This window comes from Aotus nancymaae, unplaced genomic scaffold (genome assembly GCF_030222135.1).
Source record: "Aotus nancymaae isolate 86718 unplaced genomic scaffold, 86718_ANA_hifiasm-v0.15.2.pri h1tg000020l, whole genome shotgun sequence".
Classification (NCBI taxonomy): Eukaryota; Metazoa; Chordata; class Mammalia; order Primates; family Aotidae; genus Aotus; species Aotus nancymaae.
Window position 1 is genome coordinate 67,455,301 of NW_026988432.1, and position 23,722 is coordinate 67,479,022.

The window sequence follows — 23,722 nt, forward strand, 5'->3', positions numbered from 1 at the left end:
AAAACTTACAGAAAAGTCTCAGGAATTAAAATAACTGCAAAGACAAGGATATCGACTGGCTCAGTGGGAAAGCACGCAGTCCTAATAGTCACTGGCAATCACCTACAATCTCAATAGGAAGTGGCTGCTGGATGAAGTGTACACTAAGGGCTAGAAGGTGAAAAGATAGAAAGAACCTGAGTATTTGATAAGATTGTCGAGCTGCTAATAAAGCCAGCTCTGAAGCCCATCCCTCTGGAGTTCTAGCTTCTAAGCCAATTTTCCTGTCACTTCAAGTTTTTTGGTATTTTTTGTTTTAATATAATTTTAAACTTAGAGAAAAGCCTCAAAAATATACAGAAATTATCAAGAATTCCTGTATATCCTTTATCCAGATTTAATCAGTAGTAACATTCTACCCCATTTGCTTTATTGTCATTCTCTCATGCATACACACAATCTTCTGAAACCAGTAGAGAGTAAGTTACAAACATTATGCTCATCTCTTCTCCAAATACTTAAAAATAAGGACATGTCTTAGATGACCACAATTATAAAAATCAGGAAATTTAATATCTAATCCACAGTCTATATTCAAATTTCAACTGTCCCCCAAAATACGCTCGTTGTACTAGTCTTCCTAGCCCAGGCTCATCCATTGTATTTGTCATCTTGTCTCTTCAGTCTTTTTTTTTTTTTTTTTTTTTTTTTTTGAGACAGGGTCTCATTCTGTCAGCCAGGCTGGAGTGCAGTGGCACAACCATAGCTCACTGTAACCTTGAACTCCCAGGCTCAAGTGATTCTCCCACCTCAGCCTCCTGAATAGCTAGGACTACAGGTATGCCCCACTACACCTGTCTAATTAAATTTTTTTTTTTCTTGTAGAGATGGCATCTCTATGTTGCCTAGGCTGGTTTCAAACTCCTATCCTCAAGTGATCTCCCACCTTGACCTCTCAAACTGCTGGGATTACAGGTGTGAGCCACCACATCCCTCTTTAGTCACCTTTAATCCAAAACAGTTCTTCAGCCTTTTGTCTTTCATTACAATGACACTGAAAGAATACAGGCCAGGTACATGATTCCTCAGGTATTTGGTCTGTCTCATGTTTCTGCAGGTTATGCACACCGGGCAGAGATACCTAAGGAGAGATACCTGCCCCTTTCACTGAGTCAGGAGGTACACGGTATTGTTTTTCTAATATTGGTGATGTTAACTTTGATCACCGTGGCAGATAGACTCTAAGATGCCCCTGTCATTTCCACCTCCTGGTATTCATGACCTGTGTGACGCCTCCCCTTGAGTCTAGGTGAGACCTGTGAAATGCTTCTAACCGACAGAATATAGCAAAGGTAATGGTATGTTCACTATTATAAATACATGATTATATTATGTAAGACATAGCTTCCATCTTGCTGGAGTCTCCTCTCCTTTGCTGGCTGTGAGGGAGCAAGTGGCCATGCTGGGAACCCACATGGCAAAGGAACTGCAGATAGATAGCCCCTAGGGGCTGAGGGCATCCTCTAGCCATCAGCCAGCAAAAAAAATGAAGCATCAGTTGTTCCATCACAAGGAATGTGGCCACAAGCACGTGAGCAGGAAGTGAATCCTTTCCGGACGAAGCCTCCAGATGTTGCAGCCCTGGCTGACACCTGAATTAGAATCTTAGGAGACCCTGAACAGACCCAGCTAAGCCAGGCCAGGCTCCTGACTCACAGAAACTGTGAGATAATAAATTTGTGGCTGTTTTAAGCTTCTAAATGTGTGGTAATATTGTTACACAGCAATACAAAACTAATTCAGTCACTTAAGGTGGTTCTGCTAGATTACTCTGGTATACTATTTTTGCCTTTGAAATCAACAGTTATTTAATGGTGAACTCTTTTGAAACTGTTAATATCATGGTCCTCATCAAACTTTCATTGACGAGTTTTAATAATTACTGCTGATTTTTATCTAAGTCAGCTATTACTGTGATGGCTGAAAAAGAAAAACATTCCACCCATCATCACTCCTATATTTGTGAGTTGGCACTGAAGGAAGAACTTTCCTTTCTCTCCATTTATTCATGTATTTAAAGAGGCTTGTGGATTTTATGATTTTATCAATTTTATTCAGTAAACTAATTTAATTCATTATCATTTTTTCTCTGAGGTAGGGTCTCACTCTGTCACTCAGGCTGGGGTACAGTGTTATCGTTTCAGTTCACTGCAGCCTCCACCTCCTAGATTCAAAAGTGTTCCTCCTACCTCAGCCTCCTGAGTAGCAAGGACCACAGGTACACGCAAGCACACCCAACTAATTTTTGTGTTTTTATAGAGATGAGGTCTCACTATATTGCCCAGGCTGGTCTTGAACTCCTGGGTTCAGGCAATCCTCCGGCCTCGGCCTCCCAAAGAGCTGAAGTTACAGGTGTGAGCCACTGTGCCTGGCCCATTATCCTTAGTTATTCTGATGCTCAGATTTGGCCAGTGAGCAGTCATGCAAGCTGACTCCTAAGACCTTGTGACCTATCCCATGACTTTTAAAAACTGTTTTATTGGCCGGGCCCAGTGGCTCCCGCCTATAATCCCAGCACTTTGAGAGGCTAAGGCAGGCGATCAATTAAGGCTTGAGACCCGCCTACCCAACATAGCAAAACCTCGTCTCTACTAAAAAAAATACAAAAATTAGTCAGGCATGGTGGCAGGTGCCTGTAATCCAAGCCACTTGCAAGGCTGAGGCAAGAGAATCACTTGAACCCGGGAGGTGGAGGTTGCAGTGAGCCGAGATCACACTACTGTACTCCAGTCTGGGAGGTAAAGTAAGACTCAGTTTATAAAAACAAAAAAACAAAAAACAAAAAACTGCTTATTGAGGTATAATTTACTTACCCTAAAATTCACTGAGTCAAAATGTGTATTTAATGATTTTCAGTGAATTTATACAAATATTTAACCATCACCATCATATAATTATAGAATTCGAATTTATCATCCAGAAATAAAATTCATGCCCATTTGCAGTCACTCCCCTTCTGACTCTCAGCTCCATGAAATCACTCATGTACTTTCTGTCTCTACAGTTTTGTCTTTTCTGGACATTTCATGTAAATGAAATCATATAACGTGGCCTTTGTCTATGATTTTTTCATAATGCCTGTTTTTGAGGTTCATCAATGTGGCTGTATCAGTACTTTGTTCCTTTTTATTACAGATGGTACTACATGGCATGGCTGCACCAACTCATCATGCTTTGAATTCTTCTTTATACCCGCTACAACAAGATGATTTGGCCTCATCTTGTCTTTTCCCTGCCCCAGCCCTGGAATCAGCTACTTCTCTGGGGAGCCCTGGTTACTGGTAATGGGAAAGGCTATTTAAAAACCAAGACCTGGGACTGGGTGCGGTGGCTCACACCTGTAATCCCAGCACTCTGGGAGCCCAAGGTGGGCAGATACCTAAGGTTAGGAGATCGAGATCAGCCTGGCTGATGTGGTGAAACCTCGTTTCTACTAAAAACACACACAAAAAAATAGCCTGGTGTGGTGGTGCACGCCTGTAATCCCAGCTACTTGGGAGGCTGAGGCAGGAGAATCACCTGAACCTGGGAAGTGGAGGTTGCAGTGAGCCGAGATCTGCCACTGCACTCCAGTTTGAGAAACAAGAGCAAAACTCTGTCTCAAAAAAAAAAAACAAGACCTGGGTGGCTAGGTGTGCTCCCTGTTAGAGGGATGACACTGCTCCAAGGCCCTTTCATAGTGTATGTGCATATCTGCCCCGTGCACATATAGATGTTTACATAAATACACAGACACAGATACGCATACACATAAAGGGCTGAGTTACTTTTTGTTGCTTGTAGCTGAAAGCATCCTGACAGCAACATCAGAGATCAGATAAAAATCCCTTCCTTTCTCTATTTAGGAAGGAAATGGTAGTAAAAAACAGATCAGTATAGATTAGTTCTAGTTTCATTCTGCTTCATAACTCTGAAACATCAACTCAAAAGGTTTCACTGGAGCCTTTCGGCACAAGAAATCTTTTCCAAGCAATGATCCCAAATGCTTGATGTTCATTTTTAATTTTTATTCTATTAATTCATATACTGGCTTAGTGAGTAGCCAACAAGGAGAGGCTGCTCAGGTCCCAGGGTGCTGTGAGTTCACCCTTTGAGACTGTCATCCCACACTAAACACAATCCAGAAAACAACAATTTTTTTTTTTTGAGATGAAGTCTCTGTCACCCAGGCTGGAGTGCAATGATGCAATCTCAGCTCACTGCAACCTCCCCCTCCCAAGTTCAATCAATTCTCCTGCCTCAGCCTCCCAAGTAGCTGGGACTACAGGTGCGTGCCACTACATGCACCTGTAATTTTTGTATTTTTAGCAGCTAATTTTTGTATTTTTAGCAGAGACGGGGTTTCACCGTGTTAGCCAGGATGGTCTTGATCTCCTGACATGGTGATCTGCACACCTCAGCCTTCCAAAGTGCTGGGATTACAGGCACGAGCCACCACTGTGCCCAGCCAACAAGTGTTTTTTAGATATAGCCACTTTAAAGAGATCAATATCTCTGTGGCCCAGAAACAGAACAGAAAAATGCTGCAATATAATAAAAGGGCTGAAGCCATAGCCTCCCTGTTTGTGTATTCAGAAGTAGCCAGGAAGTAGGAACCCAGATATAGGAGACATAGAATCAGGTCTACTGTGTAAGGCTGGGGCAAACCTTTCCCCTACCGTGAAACAAGGCTGATGAAAGTTGCGAAGGCTGTGCAGATTACCATTTGTAGGAAGCAACACTGCCTGCTCAGGAATTGAATCTCTATCTCTAGTATCACTGTAGGATGAATACTCCAATTTACCCATAAGAACAGTCAATGCCCTAGTTATGTATGAAGTCCTTCTATGAAAATCAAATGAAGAACCCACTGATTTGTAGGTAAACATTTTAGTATACAGCAGCTGCTTATGATGGAGTTACATCTCGATAAGCTCACTGAAAATACCGTATGGTGAAAATGCATCTAATACACATAACCTACAAAACATCATAGCTTAGCCTAGCCTACCTTCTTAAGGTTCAGAACACTTAAGTTAGCCCACAGTTGAGCAAAATCATCTAACACAAAGTCTATTTTATGATAAAGTGTTGAATATTTTGTGTAATTTATTGAATACAACATGGTTGTATGGGTACTCAAAGTATAGTTTCTACTAAATGTGTTACCATTTCTGCACCATCATAAAGTTGAAAAATCTTAACTTGAACCATTTGTAACTGTGTGTTTGCTTCTCTGAGGAAATGTGATATTTTGAAATATATATTTCACTTTTGCCCCATCTCCTGGCATACAACTCCTAGAATACTTGAAATGTCCAAAGTGATGGGTATCTTTTTTATACTAATGATTGAAGGCTGGTCACCCCTTGGTAGCTTTAGGAAGGGGCTGGTCACTGGAAAGACGAAGGCATAATTAGAGGACTGGGACTTTCAGCCCCAACCCCAACCTCCAAGGAGGGGAGAGAGGTTAATGGCTGAGTTGATCACCAGTAACCAATGATTTATTCAGTCATTCCGACATAATGAAGCTTCAGTAAAAAGCAAAGGAACTGGGTTCGGGGAGCTTCCAGAGAGCTGAACACATGAGGACTCCTGGAGGGTGGTGAGCCTGTAGGGGGCATGGGAGCTTCGCCTTCCTTCCCACATGCCTTTCCCATGCATCTCTTCATCTCCCCATCTGTACCCTTTGTAGTATTCTTTATAATAAACCAGTAAACCTAAGTGTTTCCCTGAGTTGAGAGCCACTCTAGCAAATCAGTCAAATCAGAGGATTGGGTAGGGGGAACCCTAATTTAGAGCAGATGGGTCAGAAGTATAAGTGAAAACCTATTACTTGCGATTGGTGCTCAAAGTGGGGGTCAGCTGTGTGAGGCTGAGCACTCTCACCCTGTGGGGTCTAGAGAGAGCATCAGAATGGGACTGAATTAGAGAACATGCAGCTGGTGTCCGCTAAAGAATCTACCAGAGAACAGACTGCTTGTGGGGAGAAATCCCCACACACGTCTTGGTAACCAAAAGTCACAGAAGTATTCTGTTTTGAGAGAGTAAAAGCAGAGTAAAGGAGAAAAAACTGTTTTTTTTCCAGAGGAAAGTTCCATATTTTTCATCAAATTTTCAGTGAGGTCTGTGATCCACAAACAGCAAAGGCCCACTGCCCTAATATACATCTGAGTTGACATGATGGCCTCTGGAGTTTGCCTCACTGTGTTTAGCTCTGTCATTTATTTCTTCAAATATCTGCATGACCACTATGTGCAAGACACTGTTTGTGAGCATTAGAAACACAGCAGAAAAAAAAACACTAAGTTTCACTTAGTGAGGGAAGGGAAGGACCAGAGTGAATGTTTTTGGACATAAATCAGATCACATCTTGTCACTCTGTCAAAACTCTCTAGTGGGTGCACAGTTAAGTTCCATAACAGCATTATTCACAATGGCCAACAGGTGGAAGCAACCAGTTGTCCAGTTTATCCAGATGAATGGATAAACAGAATGTGATGTTTATACACAATAAAATATGACCCAGCCTTAAAAAAGAAAGAAGCTCTAACATGTTACAGCATGATTGAACCTTGAGGACATTATGCTAAGTGAAATAAGCAGTCACAAGAGGACAGATACTGGTGATTCCACTTCTATGAGTAACTAGTCAAATTCTTAGAGACAGAAAGGAGAATGATGCCTGTCGGGGGGGAAAAGGAAAAGGGGAGTTGTTATGTAATGGGTGGAGTTTCAGTTTTGCAAAATGAAAAGGTTCTGGAGATATGTTTCACAACAATATAAATATAGTTAACACTAATGAACTATAAACTTAAATTACTAAGATAATGATTTTTTATCATAATTTTAAAATAAAGAAATTTTTGTCACCTTACTTATTTGCTAGCAAATTCTAGGGGGACAAAACTAATTATCCAAGCAGGCCAGCAATAAGAGAAAATCTCAAAAATGTGCTTTTAAAAAAATTACCATGTACCCCAAAACCCAAAATGCAATAAAATATATATTTAAAAAATTACCATATGCATTATTGATTATTGAAATGAGACCTATATGTAGTAACACAGTCATATTATCTGCTACTTGAATTACTTGTAGTTACAAAGGAATTAAATACGTAATGGTACATAAAGAAATAAGAATATTTGTATTAACGTACTACTAGCTGCTATAATAAACTTCTCCAGAGGTTTCCAAATTCACTCAGATGAGAGCTTACTGTAGCCAACAGGGCCCTACATGACCTAGTTCCCCGCTGCCTGACCTCGTTCACCGCCACCTCCCCTAGCCATGTTGGCCTCCTTCGTGTTCTTGGCCCCCCAGGCCTCCTCCCACTGCAGGGCCTTTGCACTTGCTTCTTTTTCTGGCTGGCTTACTCCCTTGAATCACTCAGATCCCTGCTCAAATGTCACCTCAAATGAGAGGCCTTCAGTTTTCAAACAAAATCGAAAAATGGAATTGAATTGGACCCTTTCCCCTCTGTCCACCCTACCACCTGCCCAGTTATACTCTCTCCCTTGCCCTCCTTTTACTTCATAGCACTTAACACCATATAGTATTTTATATACATTTACTTATATATTATCTGTAAGTGCTAGAATATAAAGTATATGCAAGCAGAGTCACTTTTATTTATTGACATACCCCACAGTGCCTAAAACAACTCTCTGGCACATTAGGTTCTCTCTTTGTACAAAAGAAGGAAAAGAATAAAGAAAGAAGGAAAAAGAGAGGTAAAGAGGATAGGAGAAAAAGAGAAAAGAAACAAAAAAAAAAAAAGGAGAAGGAGAAGGTGTCTAATAACTCAGGGCTACTCTCCTGGTCCAACTTGTTTCCAAGGCTGCGCACTTTCCTAAAACCAGTAAATTATTTTCTCTCTTTAATTATCTGGGGTTTTCTTTGTTTTTTTGAAACAGGGTCTCACTCTGTCGACTGGAGTGCAGTAACATGATCTCGGCTCACTGCAACCTCCACCTCCCAGGTTCAAGCGATTATTCTGCCTCAGCCTCCCGAGTAGCTGGGATTGCAAGCATGCAACACCAAGCCTAGCTAATTTTCTTATTTTTGGTAGAGACAGCGTTTCGTCATGTTGGCAAGGCTGGTCTCAAACTCCTGGTTTCAAGTGATCCACTTGCCTCAGCCTCCCAATGTGCTGGGATTACAGGCGTGAGCCATCACACCCAGCCAGATTTTTTAATTAACAATGTTAATGTTCCCTTTTATTAGTATTATACACATAATTAAAAAGCTGCCTTACTCTCATACCTGCTGAACAATGGAATAAAAGATAATTTTGTTAAAGACATACAACTTGCTCTACTTAGCTCAAGGTAAACAAATTTCAGAAAATATTTCAATTATCAGGGAAGTCACCTGATGTAAGAATAGCACTGAATTTGACAGCTTCATTACTATGCTTGTTTAACTGACTCACGGACTGTTTTACACAAGAGTAAATTTCCTGGTTTCTAATTACTTGAGGAACTTGTGACAATCACAAGGTCCTGTTTTTTGAAAATGCATTATGCTGAGTCACCAATATTCATAGAAAGGCTTTAAAAGAAATAGTTCATTTTTTTAGAAGGACCTGAAACTGCTAAATTTCCCTCACATCTTACATGGTTTTTCTTTTGAGTGGCCTTCAATAGACACTTTCCATCTCAATTCTATTTTGATTTTCTCTCCTAGCCAAAAATTATTGACATCCCTAAAGGGACTTAATGTTATAGGAATCAACAAAACCATACTTCTTGAGTTGCTGCCAGGCTCCTAAGGCAATGAGCTCAGTTCTTTGCCTCCCTTGCCCTTCATGAAGCCTTACAGTCATGGGACTGGGTGTGGGTGTTGACAACAGAATGGAACAGATAGCTACACAGTCATTCAAGACTAATGAGAAAGCTAAATGTATGTCTCCATCTTTAGGGTTTTCTACTTTACAGCACTAAACATGCACGTGCACACACATGCACACACACATACACACACATTTTCTTTTTGTGTGTGTGTGAATGTGAGCCAAATATTGATTTCTTCATTTCTTGCATTTGAAGTACTCTTCGATGACATGCTTGGTCTGAGACTCCTTGCCATAGTCCTTAACTACTATACAACTGCAACCAACCACTTTATGGAGCTTCCCCTCTCTGTCAATTTTACAAAGGCCGACCCATTCCCCTAGTTTCTTGTTGTCATCAACCTTAATTAGGTTGATTTGGTGTTAAGCACAAAGGGCCTCCACCAACTTGACATACATAGGCTCATCACAGTTGTATGCAAGCACACAAAGATGGGCTTAGCACTTGTCTAAAGCTATGGCAGCTGCTCGAATTCCACGTGCTAGGCCATCATGGATGAGAGCAGTCTTCATCACCTCTTGTAAAGCAGTATTAACGTCCATTACACCTCCAGCAGCAATGCTGAAACACAACACCACCTCAGATCCATCAGTTCAAAGCCTCACACCGCATAAGGCCTTGGACTCAGCAAAGACTGAGTCGGCCATGGCTGTGGGTTATGGGTGAAGCCGAATCTTGAACGCACCCAAGCCTCCACCTCCGCATGACTCGGCAACGGCAGGGAAAGAGCTTGTTTTCTTATTATAAAAGCAAATCACATTCATTATAAATCTCAGAAAATACAAGCAATCTAAAAGAACATTAAAAAATTTATCTGAGAATGTTCATAACACAAAGAAATGCATTTGTAACACAAAGAAATGTGCTGAGGTGATGGCTACTCCCATACCCTGATGTGATTATTGCACACTGCATACCTATATCAAAATATCTCACATACTCCATACATATATCTACCTACTAGGTACCCAGAAAATTTTTTTTAAAATTTATCTTAGGCAATCACTATGAACTAATACAATCACTTAATTTAGTTCTTCAGATCATATTCTTTGCATTTTTACCTACTATTTTATAGTCTGTTTTATACTACAATGAACCATCATTCCACATACTCAATTCCATTCTATCCATTTGTTTCTAATAATGTAAAATCTTCTATTGCACAACATTTAGGTAGATTCCACCTTTCCTCTTATAAACAGTGCTGCAAACAAGTATCTTCTTGCTTCGTTTTCCCACATATTCTTAGTTATTTTCTTTGGAAAAGCTCCCAGAAGTAAAATTACTAGATTAAACCCATGCTCTTAGATGTGTGGTATGTGTTACCCAATTGCTCTCTAAAAAGTTAACTCCAATCTCCACTCCAGCCTTTGCATATGAAAATACAGGTATTATCCTCTGGTAACTGAGTTCCTTTGTAACAAAGCTTTACATTTAGGTGATGGCAATAATAATAAACAACAGTATCTGCCATTCCAGGAACTCTTGTTCTATCTATTCTCTAATCCTTACAACAACCCAAGGAACAGGTGCTAATATCCTCCATTTACAAAGACACTGAGGTTCCATAAGGTAAAGAGCTACAAAGAAGCAAAATTGAGGATTACTAACAGAACTCTGAAGCAGCAGTCCTCAATCTTTTTGGCACCAGGGATGGGTTTCACAGAAGACAATTTTTCCACAACTGGAAAGGTGATGAAACTGTCCCACTTCAGATCATCAGACATTAGATTCTCATAAGGAGCACAGAGCCTGGATCCCCTGCATGCACAGTTCACAACGGGTTCACACTTCTATGAGAATCTAATGCCACTGTTGATCTGACAGAAGGCGGAGCTCAGGTGGTAATGCTCTCTCAACCGCCACTAACCTTCCTAACAGGCCACAGACTTGTACTGGTCTGTGGCCCAGGGATTGCAGACCCCTGCTCTAAAGCACCCAAATGGTACACAAATATTTTAAGGAAAATAGAGTCTGCTCTAAAGTGTGTGGTGTGCTAGAAAGCTCATATCAAGGACTATCAAGAGTCAAGCTGTCCAATATTCAGGAATCTCACAAGCTGGTTGAGGAAACCTCTGACAGCCTGAAACTGGCAAGGGGGGAGTACTTATACCACAGAAATTCGTGTTTGAGGCATTTTTGAGAGCCAGTTTACCAGTACACTGCTGTGTGGATAAACCATACACTGGTTAAATCTAACTCTTCACTGACTCCCCACCTGCATTTGTATAGCTGAATGTGGCTAGAGTAAAACACAGAAAACCATACTGACTGATCTTGCCGTAAATTCATGACCCTGAATGTCATGGGTCATGACATAATGTGTGAGTAATTAATGCTATCCCCAAAACCATGCATTTTCTTGGCCCACTCACCACTCACCACTCACCACTGTCCTAGGTGACTATAACTTCTCTTCTTCCCTTCTGAAACCTGACACTTCCCCCATCCTCATTCTCAATGACCTTGCTTTCCATTTCACTGAGAAAACTGAAGTAACAGAAATCTTTTGACATACATACTGCCTTCCCTCCTGCCACTCTAAGTGGACTACCCTCACCCTGTGCAAAGCCGAGTCCCCATTCCTTCACTTACACTCCATATTGTAACCCCTCTCACTGAAGCAGTGATTACTCTCCAGCAATTCTCTACTCTCCATTCTGCATCAATAATTTTCCCTTCTATACTGGGTCATTACTGGTGCAACAAACAAATATGTTATTTCCATCAATTGAAAAAAAAAAAAACTCTCTGGGGTCCCTTTCCTCTCCAGCTACCCTCAAATTTCCTGCTCCTTGGGTTAGCCAGCCTCCATGAAGGCCCCTAATGGCCTCCACTCTCTTGGTATTCAGGTTCTTATGCAGTCCCCTCCCACACTGTGTCCGTGATCAACAGAATAGAGCAGAAGTAATGGAATGTAACTTCCCTAAGTGGTAGCTTCTCTCTATGTATCTTGGATCATCCTCTCTGCAAGAAGCTGGCTGCCTTATTAGGAGGATACTTAAGCACTCTTATGGAGAATAAGCCTGTGTAGTGAATGAGAAACTGAGACCTCTTGCCAACAGCCAGATGAAGTGAGCCATCTCAGAAGCGAGTCCTCCAGCCCAGGTCAAGCCTTCAGATGACTGCAGCCCTGGCGAACATATTGACTAAAACTTCACAAAACACTGAGTCAGAATCACCCAGCTAAGCCACTCCTGAATTCCTGACACACAGAAACTGAAATAATAAATCTTTGTTGTTTTAAGTCACAGTGAGTTTTAATTTGTTTTTGTTTCATTTTTTAAGACAGGGTTTTGCTCTGTTGCCCAGGCTGGAGTGCAATGGCTCAAGTGAGTCCCAGGCTCAAGTGACTGTTCCCACCTCAGCCCCTGGAGTAGCTGAGACTATAGGTGTGCACCACCACACTCAGCTAAATTTTTTTTTGTATTTTAGTAGACATGAGGTCTGGCCAGGCTGGTCTCAAACTTCTGAGCTCAAGTGATCCTCCTGCCTTGGCCTCCTCCTGGGATTACAGGCGTGAGCCACCATGCCCAGCTTAATATTATATAGTAATAGATATCTAACGTACCCACCCTTTAAAGAAAAATGCCTCAGTAACTTTTCTTTATTCACTGTCTGTTGATTTCTCTCCTTTCTCTTTGAAACTCACTCCAATAAGGCATTTGCTCTCACACTACCCAGCAACCTGCTTGTCAATAATCACTATGTTGTCAAACTCAATAATCAAGTCTTAGTTTTCCTCTTACTTGATCTATTAAGCAAGATTTCACACGGTTGATCACTTCTGCCTCCATGAAACACTTTACTTGGCTTCCTGGAGAAAACACAGAAAACTATATTGACTGATCTTGCCTGAAATTCATTTACATTCATGAGCCCTGTGGGTTTCCTTCTCGTTTGTGATCGCTCCTTCTTAGGCTTCTTTGCTGATTCCTCTATCTTGCCATCCTCTTAATGCTGGAGTGCGTCATGGCTCAGCCCTTAGCCCTTTCTTCTTTTCTATCTACCCTCATTCCTTTGGTGATTTCATCTAGTTTCATATTTATACAGTTGTATATGGCCCTTAAGGCCCTACACATCCTTACTAATCAAACTGTTGTCCCAGGATCAGTAACTTCAGTATCACCTGAGGGTTTGTTATCTCTGACCCAACTCAAGATCTACCGAATCAGAATCTAAATTTAACAAAATCTCTAGGAAATTTGTATGCACATTAAAGTTTGAGAAGCATTTCTTTTGTGATCTGCTACCCCATTTCTCCCCTGACTACATCTTCTGACTCACCTGCCTCTAACTGAGCTGACCTCTTCGCCACTGCAGGAGCATGGCAGGTGCATGCCCACCTATAGGCCTGCCAATACTGATCCCTCTGTCTGAAATGCTCTACCCCAGATATCTCAATACTTGTTGCCTTAACTCCTTCAAGACCTTGTTAATCTATAACCACTTTGGGAGTTGTACTCCGACCGCCTTGTTAAAAATCGCAAACCCACCACCATCACCACCACCATTATGCTCCCCATCACAGGGCCCTATTTTACTTCCCATAGCATTCAGCATATTTTAATATAAGTTCACTTATTTATCCTACCTATTGTGTTTCCCTCCACTATATTACAAACACTTGAGGGCTGAGATTTTTATCTGTTGTGTTCACTGACATATCCTACATCCTAGATGAGAGCCTAGAAACAGCATGTGCTATCCAATAAACTTTTGGTTTTTAAAGTCTTGTCTTCAATTGTTTCTTCAAGGACTTAGTAACCAAGACTCTAAGGTGCCACTAAAATCTACTTTCTTCATTAGCAGAGTTATTCTCATAAATCTTTCTCCCTGTGTCTACCTGGAATCTACTCCACGTTTGTGAGAATATTCATCTACTCTGACTAGCCTTCAACCAGACCCCTGAACATGCTGCTCCAGACTCCCCACTAAGTCTCATAATTTTTTGAAGACAATTCAAGACCAAAACTTCTTCTCTTGTCCCTCCAAACTTCTCATTTCTTAAATAGTTCTATTCCTCCTTCTCCCTATTCTTTTAGCCAAATGTAGCTATAGAACTCTTGACATGTGGCTAGCCCAAACTGAGAAGTGCAGAAGCACAAAATACACACAAGATTTGAAAGACTTAATTAAAAAAAACCATAAAATAGTTCATTAATAATTTTCATATCTGGATATCTGGCTTGGCACGGTGGATCACACCTGTAATCCCAGCACTTTGGAAGGCCAAGGTGGGAGGGTCACTTAAGGTCAGGAGTTTGAGACTAGCCTGGCCAACATGGTGAAAGGCCATCTCTACTGAAAATACAAAAATTAGCTGGGTGAGGCGGCACACACCTGCAATCCCAGCTACATGAGCACGAGAATTGCTTAAACCCTGGAGGTGGAGGTTACAGTGAGCCAAGATTACACCACTGTACTCCAGCCTGGGCAATAAACTGAGACTCTGTCTCAAGAAAAACACAATAATAATTTTCATATCTGTTACATTTGATGTGATAGTGGCTTAGGTATACTGGGTTAGATAAAATATATTATGAGGCCAAGCATGGTGGCTCACAACCCTATAATCCCAACACTTTGGGAGGCCAAGGTGGGAGGACTGCTTGAGGCCAAGAGTTCAAGACCAGCCAGGGCAACAAGGCAAGATCCTAAATACAAAAAATAAAAAAATTAGCAGGGTGTGTGTAGCACATGCCTGTAGTCCCAGCTAGTTGAGAGGCTGAGGCAGGAGGACTGCTTGAGTCCAGAAGGTGGAGACTGCAGTGAGCTATGATCGTACTACTGCACTCTAGCCTAGGCAACAGAGTGAGACCCCCAACTCTAAAAATAGATAAATAAAAATTTCATTTCATATATATATACACACACACATATAAGAAACAGGTGTGTGTGTGTATATATATAATGAAAGTTGATTCCCTAACTCTAAAAATAGATAAAAAATTCATTATATATATACACATACACAAACATATGAGAAACATATATGTGTTTCATATGTTTCTAGAAATCAAATTATGTTTATGGGTCTCACTATATTTCTACCAGACAGTGCAGCTCTAGATCAGTTCCTAACAAAATGGCTCCTTCCTCCCTGAAAGAAACTCTTGCCCTGGTTTTTATTTTAATAAGCAGGAGACTGGGAAAGAAGGGAAGGGAATGCAATATGTAATTAAAATAAGAAACTAGGCTGGGCGCGGTGACTCGTGTCTGTAATCCCAGTACTCTGGGAGGCCAAGGTAGGCGAATCACCTGAGGTCAGAAGTTCGAAACCAGCCTGGCTAACACAGTGAAACCCTCAAGGGCATCAAAGAAGATAAAAGCAGGCCGGGTGTGGTGGCTCATGCCTGTAATCCCAGCACTTTGGGTGGTCAAGGAGACAAATCATGAGGTCAAGAGTTCAAGACCAGCCTGGCCAACATGGTAAAACCCTGTCTCTACTGAAAATACAAAAAATTAGCTGGGCATGGCAGCTTGTGCCTTTAGTCCCAGCTAGTCAGGAGGCTGAGGTAGGAGAATTGCTTGAACCAGGGAGGCAGAGCTTGCAGTGAGCCGAGATCATGCCACTTCACTCCAGCCTGTGTGATAGAGCAAGACTCTATCGCTATAAAAAAAAAAAATCCAAAATTTTAAGATAATACTTTTCAAAGCCAAGAAATTTGGTATATTTAAATGACATTAAAATGTAACATTATCACCCATAAAAATTTATCAAGCTATAACTTAATGATCTGTGCACTTTCTCAATGTTCTATGTTTCAATAAAATGTTGAAAAATATGCTAATGCCAAATAAATTAATGGTAAACAAACCAAATTATTTCTGTGTTTTAAGAAAAAAAAAATTCTTGCTTTTACTTGCTTCCTAAAATGTTAAAGGAATAAAATAAAAGAGTCCCCTCCTTTCATTTCCTGCCTTTAGAAGTCAGAGTTCAGTTACGGATCATTTAAATACTACTCCTTCTCATAAGAATCTCCTTAGCAACCTTTTACAGCTTGTCATGAGTTGCAGAATTCTCTCAATCTTCCATTCTTCAAATGGCCTGTGTCCCCTCTAGAACAAAGTATTTTAAAACAGAAAACTTAAAAAGCTCTTTGTTTTTTTCCAGGAATAGAGGTATTAACAAGCTCTTTGAATAGAAATTTTAAGGCAGTCTCACAATCTCCTTCAATTCTTTTGCCAGCTCCTACCCTCTAAGCATTCTTCCCTCTTCCCTTCCCATAGTAAAGTCACATCCTCTGTAAAAATAACAGTGGCCTCTTCCAAAGATTTCTGGCAGTCATTATTAAAGTTTGTTTGTGGTGTAGAATGGAGAAAATGAAAAGAAAGACCTGGCATCAGGTGAAGACAGGAAAGGAAAAGGAAAAAGAAAGGCCATCAGCCTCCTGATCTGGACTCCATCTGGAGTGGAGAATCTAGACATCAGCAGAAGTGGAAAAGCAAAGGGCAGAGAGGAGAGAGGATGAAAGACAGGCCAAGATCCAGGGAAAGTGGGTGGTGTGTCCAGGCGCAGGGTGGTGAGGTTTTACTTGCAGATGTGTGGAAGGCAGAAGGTTCTAGAGTAGCCACAAGAGATGAGGAAGTTGAAGAATTCTTAAAAGGGAATCTTGATAATTTTAAGTGTTGTTACAACCTATAAAATGGATCTACTAAGATCCTTTGAGAGATATTTTTGATTGTTATATCGTGCTTACTTATAGGCAGTGGTAACGGGAAGGTGGAGCCTTGCCTCATAACAGACCCAATGTTTGAATTCATAAACTACAGAAAGAGAGAAGAGCCAGGCAAGAGAGCAGTTTAATCAAACAAGCTCAGGTTCTGTCATCTTATTCAGCAATGTAATACATTCATATGTTACATTTTATTAAGATTACTGATAAATCAACAATTCTTTGTATTCATTTTATTTATTTTATTATTTTCTTGCCGGTGGAGGGGAACAGAGTCTCACTCCGTCACCCAGGCTGGAGTGCAGTGGTGCAATCTCGGCTCACTGCAGCCTCCACCTCCTGTGTTCAAACAATTTCCCTGCCTCAGCATCCCAAGTATCTGAGATTACAGGTGTCCACCACCACCCCCAGGTAATTTCTGTATTTTTAGTAGAGATGGGGTTTCACAATGTTGGCCAGGCTGGTCTCGAACTCCTGACCTCAAGTGATCCTCTGGCCTCAGCCTCCCAATGTGCTGGAATTACAGGCATGAGCCCCCGTGTCTAGGTTTGTTTTTTTGTTTTATGGAGACAGAATCTCACTCTGTCACCTGCTGGAGTGCACTGGCATGATCTCAGATCACTGCAACTTCTACCTCCTGGGTTCAAGAGATTCTCCTGTGTCAGCCTCCCAAGTAGCTGTGATACATGCATCAACCACCAAGCCCAGCTAATTTTTTTTTTTTTTTGGAGACCGAGTTTCGCTTTTTAGTCCAGGCCGGAGTGCAAGGACGTGAACTTGGCTAATTGCAACCTCCACCCCCTGGGTTCACGTGATTATCCTGCCTCAGCCTCCCGAGTAGCTGAGATTATAGGCACCTGCCACCATGCCTGGCTAATTTTTATATTTTTAGTAGAGACGTGGTTTCGCCATTTTGGCCAGGCTGATCTCGAACTCCTGACCTCAGGTGATCCACCGCCTCAGCCTCCCAAAGTGCTAGGATTACAGGCATGAGCCATTGCACCTGGCTTCCAGGCTAATTTTTTAATATTTTTAATAGACACAGGGTTTTATCATGTTTGCCAGGCTGGTCTCAAACTCCTGACCTCAAGTGATCCACCTGCCTCAGCCTCCCAAAGTGCTAAGATTACAGGCATGAGCCATTGCACCTGGCTTCCAGGCTAATTTTTTAATATTTTTAGTAGACACAGGGTTTTATCATGTTTGCCAGGCTGGTCTCAAACTCCTGACCTCAAGTGATCCACCTGCCTCAGCCTCCCAAAGTGAGCCACCATGGCTGGGATTACAGGTGTGAGCCACCATGGCTGGCCTCTTTTTATTCATTTTATCATGGTAATACTCTAGCAAAATTGAAAATTTAGAGAACAGAACCATGTTACCTATGCTTAGTACATGGTCTATAAATAGGAAGTCCTCAACAAATGATGAAAAAAATTAATATTTTTTACCTGTAATTCCATCTTCTTTTCACAACTCTTCATTTTCCTAAGAACTCTTTCTATCCAGCAGAATTTTCCCCTAGATAACAGGTTCAAACTATAAAGTACTTATTAATTACCCAAAGATGCCAAGGCCACAATCCATAAACTATCTCATGAACTTTCTGTTGCTGAAGAAAAATAAGCATTATGTCAAATGAAATCTCTAGAAATAAAAACAGGGAAGTTCAACAGCTAAAATCAGTCAACTAGTTTGAAAGCCATCTATACCTTTTAACCTTATATTCTAGAATGTTGCTCTTCTAAAGAGAAAATTATCCTAAGGGGAAACCAAAACAGCTCCAAATTCAGTTACAATGGGCCAAACCAAAAAGTTTATTTCAACACACAAAAAAACTGTATATTTCCACTTGAAATATAAATTATATAAACATTCTCTTGTAAGGCTCTTATTTAACATTCAAATATTTAAATATTCTCTCATAAAATACCTTTGGAATAAATTATTTAAATGGTTTGGGAGAATCTATTCTACCCTCCAGCTCTGAGACCCACAAAAACAATTTTTAAAAATAAACAGCAAGAGGTTGGGTGAGGTGGCTCATGCCTGTAATCCCAGCACTTTGGGAGGCCGAAGAGGGTGGACCATGAGGTCAGGAGTTCTAGACCAGCCTGGCCAACATACTAAAAACACAAAAATTAGCTGGGCATGATGGTGTGTGTGCCTGTAGTCCCAGCTACTTGGAGGGCTGAGGCGAGAGAATTGCTTGAACTTGAGAGGTGGATGTTTGGTGAGCCGAGATCGATGCACTGCACTCCAGCCTAGGCAACAGAGCCAGACCCCATCTCAAAAAAAAAAAAAAGCAAGAAAATGAAAAGCGATCCAAACTGGAAATGATGTAAAGCTATCTCTATTCATAGATAACATAATCTTGTAAAAAGAAAATGCAAAGGAATCTACTAAAAAACCATTAACATTAATAAATGAATTCAGCAAGGCAGCAGGAAACATGACGAATAAACAAAAATCAGCTGAGTGCAGTGGCTCACACCTGTAATTCCAGCACTTCGGAAGGCAGAGACAGAAGGACACCTTGAGCCCAGGAGTACAAGACCTACCTAGGCACCATAGCAAAATCCTGTTCTCAAAAAAGGGGGGAATTCCCCTTTTTTAGGAGTTAAAAAAGACCTAAATAAATGGGAAGATATCCCACGTTCAAAATGCAGTAATAACCAAAACCATTTATAGATTCAAGTCAATCCCTATGAGAATCCCAGCTGGTTTCTTTGTCAGTAGTTTAGCTAACTCTAAAATTCATATGACAATGCAAAAGACCTAGAAGAGCCAAAACAATCGTGAAAAAGAACAACAAAGTTGGGGGACTCACACTTACCAATTTCAAAACATATTAAAAAGCAATAGTACTCAAGAAAGAATGGCACTGGCACAACAGAATGGAACTAACAGTCCAGCAATAAACCCATACATCTATGATCAACTGATTTTCAACCACAGCCATAATATCATCCAAAATGTAAAAAATGTTTTCAAGAAATGGTGATGTGTCAACTAGATATCAACATGTAAAAGTATGAAGTTAGACCCTTTCCTCACACCATATACAAAAATTAACTGAAAATGGATCAAAGACCTAAATGTAAGAGCTAAAACTAGAAAACTCTCAGATGAAAACAGACATAAATTTTTATGATCTTGGATTTGGCAATGGATTTTTAGATATGACACCAAAACCCACAAGCAACAAAATAAAAAATAGATACACTGGACTTGATTGAAATAAACTTCATGCTTCAAAGGACACCATCAAGAAATTGGAAAGAAAAATCCACAGAACGGGAGAAAATATTTGCAAATCATATACCTAATAAGAAATTTTATCTACACTATATAAAAAGAAAACTCAATTTTAAAATGGGCAAAGGTCAATGCTGCAGTCAGCTGTGATCGTGCCACTGCACTCTAGCCTGATGACAAAGCCAGACCCTGTCTCTTAAAAGGGGGGTGGGAAAAAACCCTAGAAGAAAACCTAGGCAATACCATTCAGGACATAGGCATGGGCCAGGACTTCATGACTAAAACGCCAAAAACAATGGCAACAAAAGCCAAAATTGACAAATGGGATCTAATTAAACTTAAGAGCTTCTGCACAGCAAAAGAAACTATCATTAGAGTGAAGAGGCAACCAACAGAATGGGAAAAAATTTCTGCAATCTACCCATCTGACAAAGGGCTAATAACCAGAATCTACAAAGAACTTAAACAAATTTACAAGGAAAAAACAACCCCATTAAAAAGTGGGTGAAGGATATGAACAGACACTTCTCAAAAGAAAACATTTATGCAGCCAATAAACATATGAAAAAAAGCTCATCATCACTGGTCATTAGAGAAATGCAAATCAAAACCACACTGAGATACCATCTCATGTTAGTTACAATGGCAATCATTAAAAAATCAGGAGACAACAGATGCTGAAGAAGATGTGGAGAAATAGGAATGCTTTTACGCTGTTGGTGGGAGTGTAAATTAGTTCAACCATTGTGGAAGACAGTGTGGGGATTCCTCAAGGATGCAGAACTAGAAATATCATTTGACGCAGGAATCCCATTACTGGGTATGTACCCAAAGGATTATAAAACATTCAGTTATAAAGACACATGCACACGTATGTTTATTGCAGTGCTGTTCTCCATAGCAAAGACTTGGAACCAACTCAAATGCCCATCAATGATAGACTGGATAAAGAAAATGTGGCACATGTATACCACGGAATACTATGTAGCCATAAAAAAGGATGAGTTCATGTCCTTTGCAGGGACATGGATGAAGCTGGAAACCATCATTCTCAGCAAACTAACACAAGAACAGAAAACCAAACACTGCATGTTCTCACTCAAAATAGGTGTTGAATGATGAGAACACATGGACACAGGGAGGGGAACATCACACACAGGGGCCTGTTGTGGGGTGGGAGGGCTAGGGGAGCAGTAGCAGGGTGTGGGGGGATTGGGGAGGGATAACATTAGGAGAAATACCTAATGTCAATGACGGGGGGATGGATGCAGCAAACCACTATGGCACATGTATATCTACGTAACAAACCTGCACGTTCTGCACATGTACCCCAGAACTTAAAGTATAATAAAATAAATAAATAAATAAATATTTTTTTAAAAGCAGGGGTGGGAGGCAAAGGATCTGAATAGTCATTTTTACAATGATTAAAAGCACATGAAAATATGCTCAACATCATTAGTCACCTGGAAGATGTAAATCAAAACCACATGAAATATCACTTCACATGCACTAAGATGACCAGAATCAAGAAGTCAGATAACAGGTGTTGGCAAGGATGTGGAAAAATAAGAACCCTTATAAATGAAATGTCAAAAGATAGAGTTACTTTGGGAAACAGTTTGGAAGCTCTCAAAAAGTCAAAATAAAGAGTTTTAAAAAGTTAAAACATGACTCATAATAGTCAAAGGGCAGAAACAACTCTAATGTCCATCGGCTGATAAATGGGTAACAAAATATGGTATATCCATACTGTGGAATATTTGGCAATCCAAAGGAATAAAGTACTGATACATGCTATGACATGGATGAACCCTGAACATTATGCTAAATGAAAGAAGCCAGTCCTCAAAGACCACATATGAGTCCATGTATACGCAATGTCCAGAATAGGCAAATCTACAATACAGAAAGTAGATTAGTGATTGCTGGGGCTAGGAGATGATAACTAAAAGGTACCACATTTCTTTTTAAGGTGACAGAATGCCCTACAATTGTGGTAATGGCTGCACAACTCCGAATATCTCAAAAACCACTCATTTGGATAAGTGGGTAACTTGTATGGTTTGTGAATTATATTCTGAAAAATTTATTTTCTAAAAACTAAGAAGCATCATAATCAAAAAATTAGGTAATGATTATGAAACTAAGTAAATTATCTAATTTTGCTGATAATGGGGTTTTTTTGTTTGTTTGTTTTGAGATAAAGTCTCCATCTGTCACCAGGCTGGAGTACAGTGGCTCGATCTCGGCTCAATGCAACCTCCGCCTCCTGGGTTCAAGCAATTCTCCTGTCTCAGCCTCCCAAGGAGCTGGGACTACAGGCGCACACCACCATACCCAGCTCATTTTTGTATTTTTAATAGAGACAGGGTTTCACCATGTTGGCCAGGATGGTCTCGATCTCCTGACCTCGTGATCTGCTTGCCTCAGCCTCCCAAAGTGCTGGGATTACAAGGCATGAGCCAGTGTGCCAGGCCAATGGGTTGTTTTCTAAGAACTGTATTTTAATATCTGCTAAATAAGTAAAATCCTCACCAAATTGAGAGATGTCAAGACACAATACTGAACTGCAGAAGCTCATTTAGCCTCAACCTAAATGACTCATCTATCTCTACTCCCTAATCCCCAGATCTATCATACTGACTTCTCTCCACGTCACAGGCCAGCTACTCCATCAGTCACCAGGCATTTCTGCTCCTATGCTTATCATGCATCAGTTGGGTTTGTTCCCAAACCTATTTATACAACTGCACCATTACTATAATAATATCAGTTAATTAAACAATGTATAAATTGATGAAATAATGAGTGTATAAAATACATCTGTGTAGTGTGAGAAATACAAAGAATGTAAGCAAACAGCAGATGAACAATACATATCAACAGAAGAATGACCATAGGAAATAGAAGAAAATTTCCAACAGAAATGTTTCTTCCCTTGAAGGGAAAATAAAGCTATGTCCAATCCTTAACATGACCTGTAATACTTGGCTCTTCCCTCCAATTCCTTTAACTTTCCCTCCTTCTCTATGCTTAAGACATCCTTGTGTTTTGTCAGTTTCAAAAACAGCTAGTTCTTTCAGAATCTTCACTATGGTGTCCTTCTTCCTGGAAAGTTCCACCATATATACCTAAATCCTTTCCCTCAGCCCGGCTAACTCCTTTAAGCCAAGTCTGCTTTTTAATGCAAAGATGCATGTAACCCTAAGAGTGTAACACAGCAGATGCTCAATTAATGTGTCAATATTGTTGTGTACCTAAGGGAAGAGATGTCTAGAAGAATAAACAGCCACTATCACTAGGTAGTAGGGAATGAAGTGATTTTTACATTCTTCTTTTACCCTCCTGTGATGTTTTAATTTTTACAACAAATAAACATCATTTCTACAAATGCTACAAATGAATAAATGTATCCTGAAAACATAAATAAAAATCTGGCCCCTTCCCACACAGATTCTGTCAACATTGTATCATGTATGCTGAAATACTGGTTTTATTTTATTTAAAACATCTTAAGTTTTCATTACGGCAGACTGATAGGACCCTCTGATAAGGCAAATTGTTTTTTTTTTGAGACGGAGTCTTGCTCTGTCACCCAGGCTGTAGTGCAGAGGCACGATCTCGGCTCACGGCATCCTCCACCACCCGGTTCAAGTGATTCCCCTGCCTCAGTCTCCTGAGCAGCTGGGACTACAGGCATGAGCCACGACGCCCGGCTAATTTTTTTGTATTTTTAGTAGAGACGGGGTTTCACCATGTTGGCCAGGATGGTCTCCATCTCCTAACCTTGTGATCTGCCTGCCTCAGCCTCCCAAAGTGCTGGGATTATAGGCGTGAGCCACCTCGCCTGGCCTGTTTTTTTTTTTTTTAAGACGGAGTTTCACTCTTGTCTCCCAGGCTGGAGTG

General features: G+C 40.6%; 1 protein-coding gene and 1 pseudogene across 2 annotated transcripts in view; both read right to left on the reverse strand.

The window, feature by feature from the left end:
* SPIRE1 (spire type actin nucleation factor 1) overlaps positions 1–23,722 on the reverse strand; it is a 224,313-nt gene that overhangs the window by 170,952 nt on the left and 29,639 nt on the right. The window lies entirely within an intron of this gene.
* On the reverse strand, positions 8,069–9,445 carry LOC105729357 (small ribosomal subunit protein eS12-like; annotated as a pseudogene).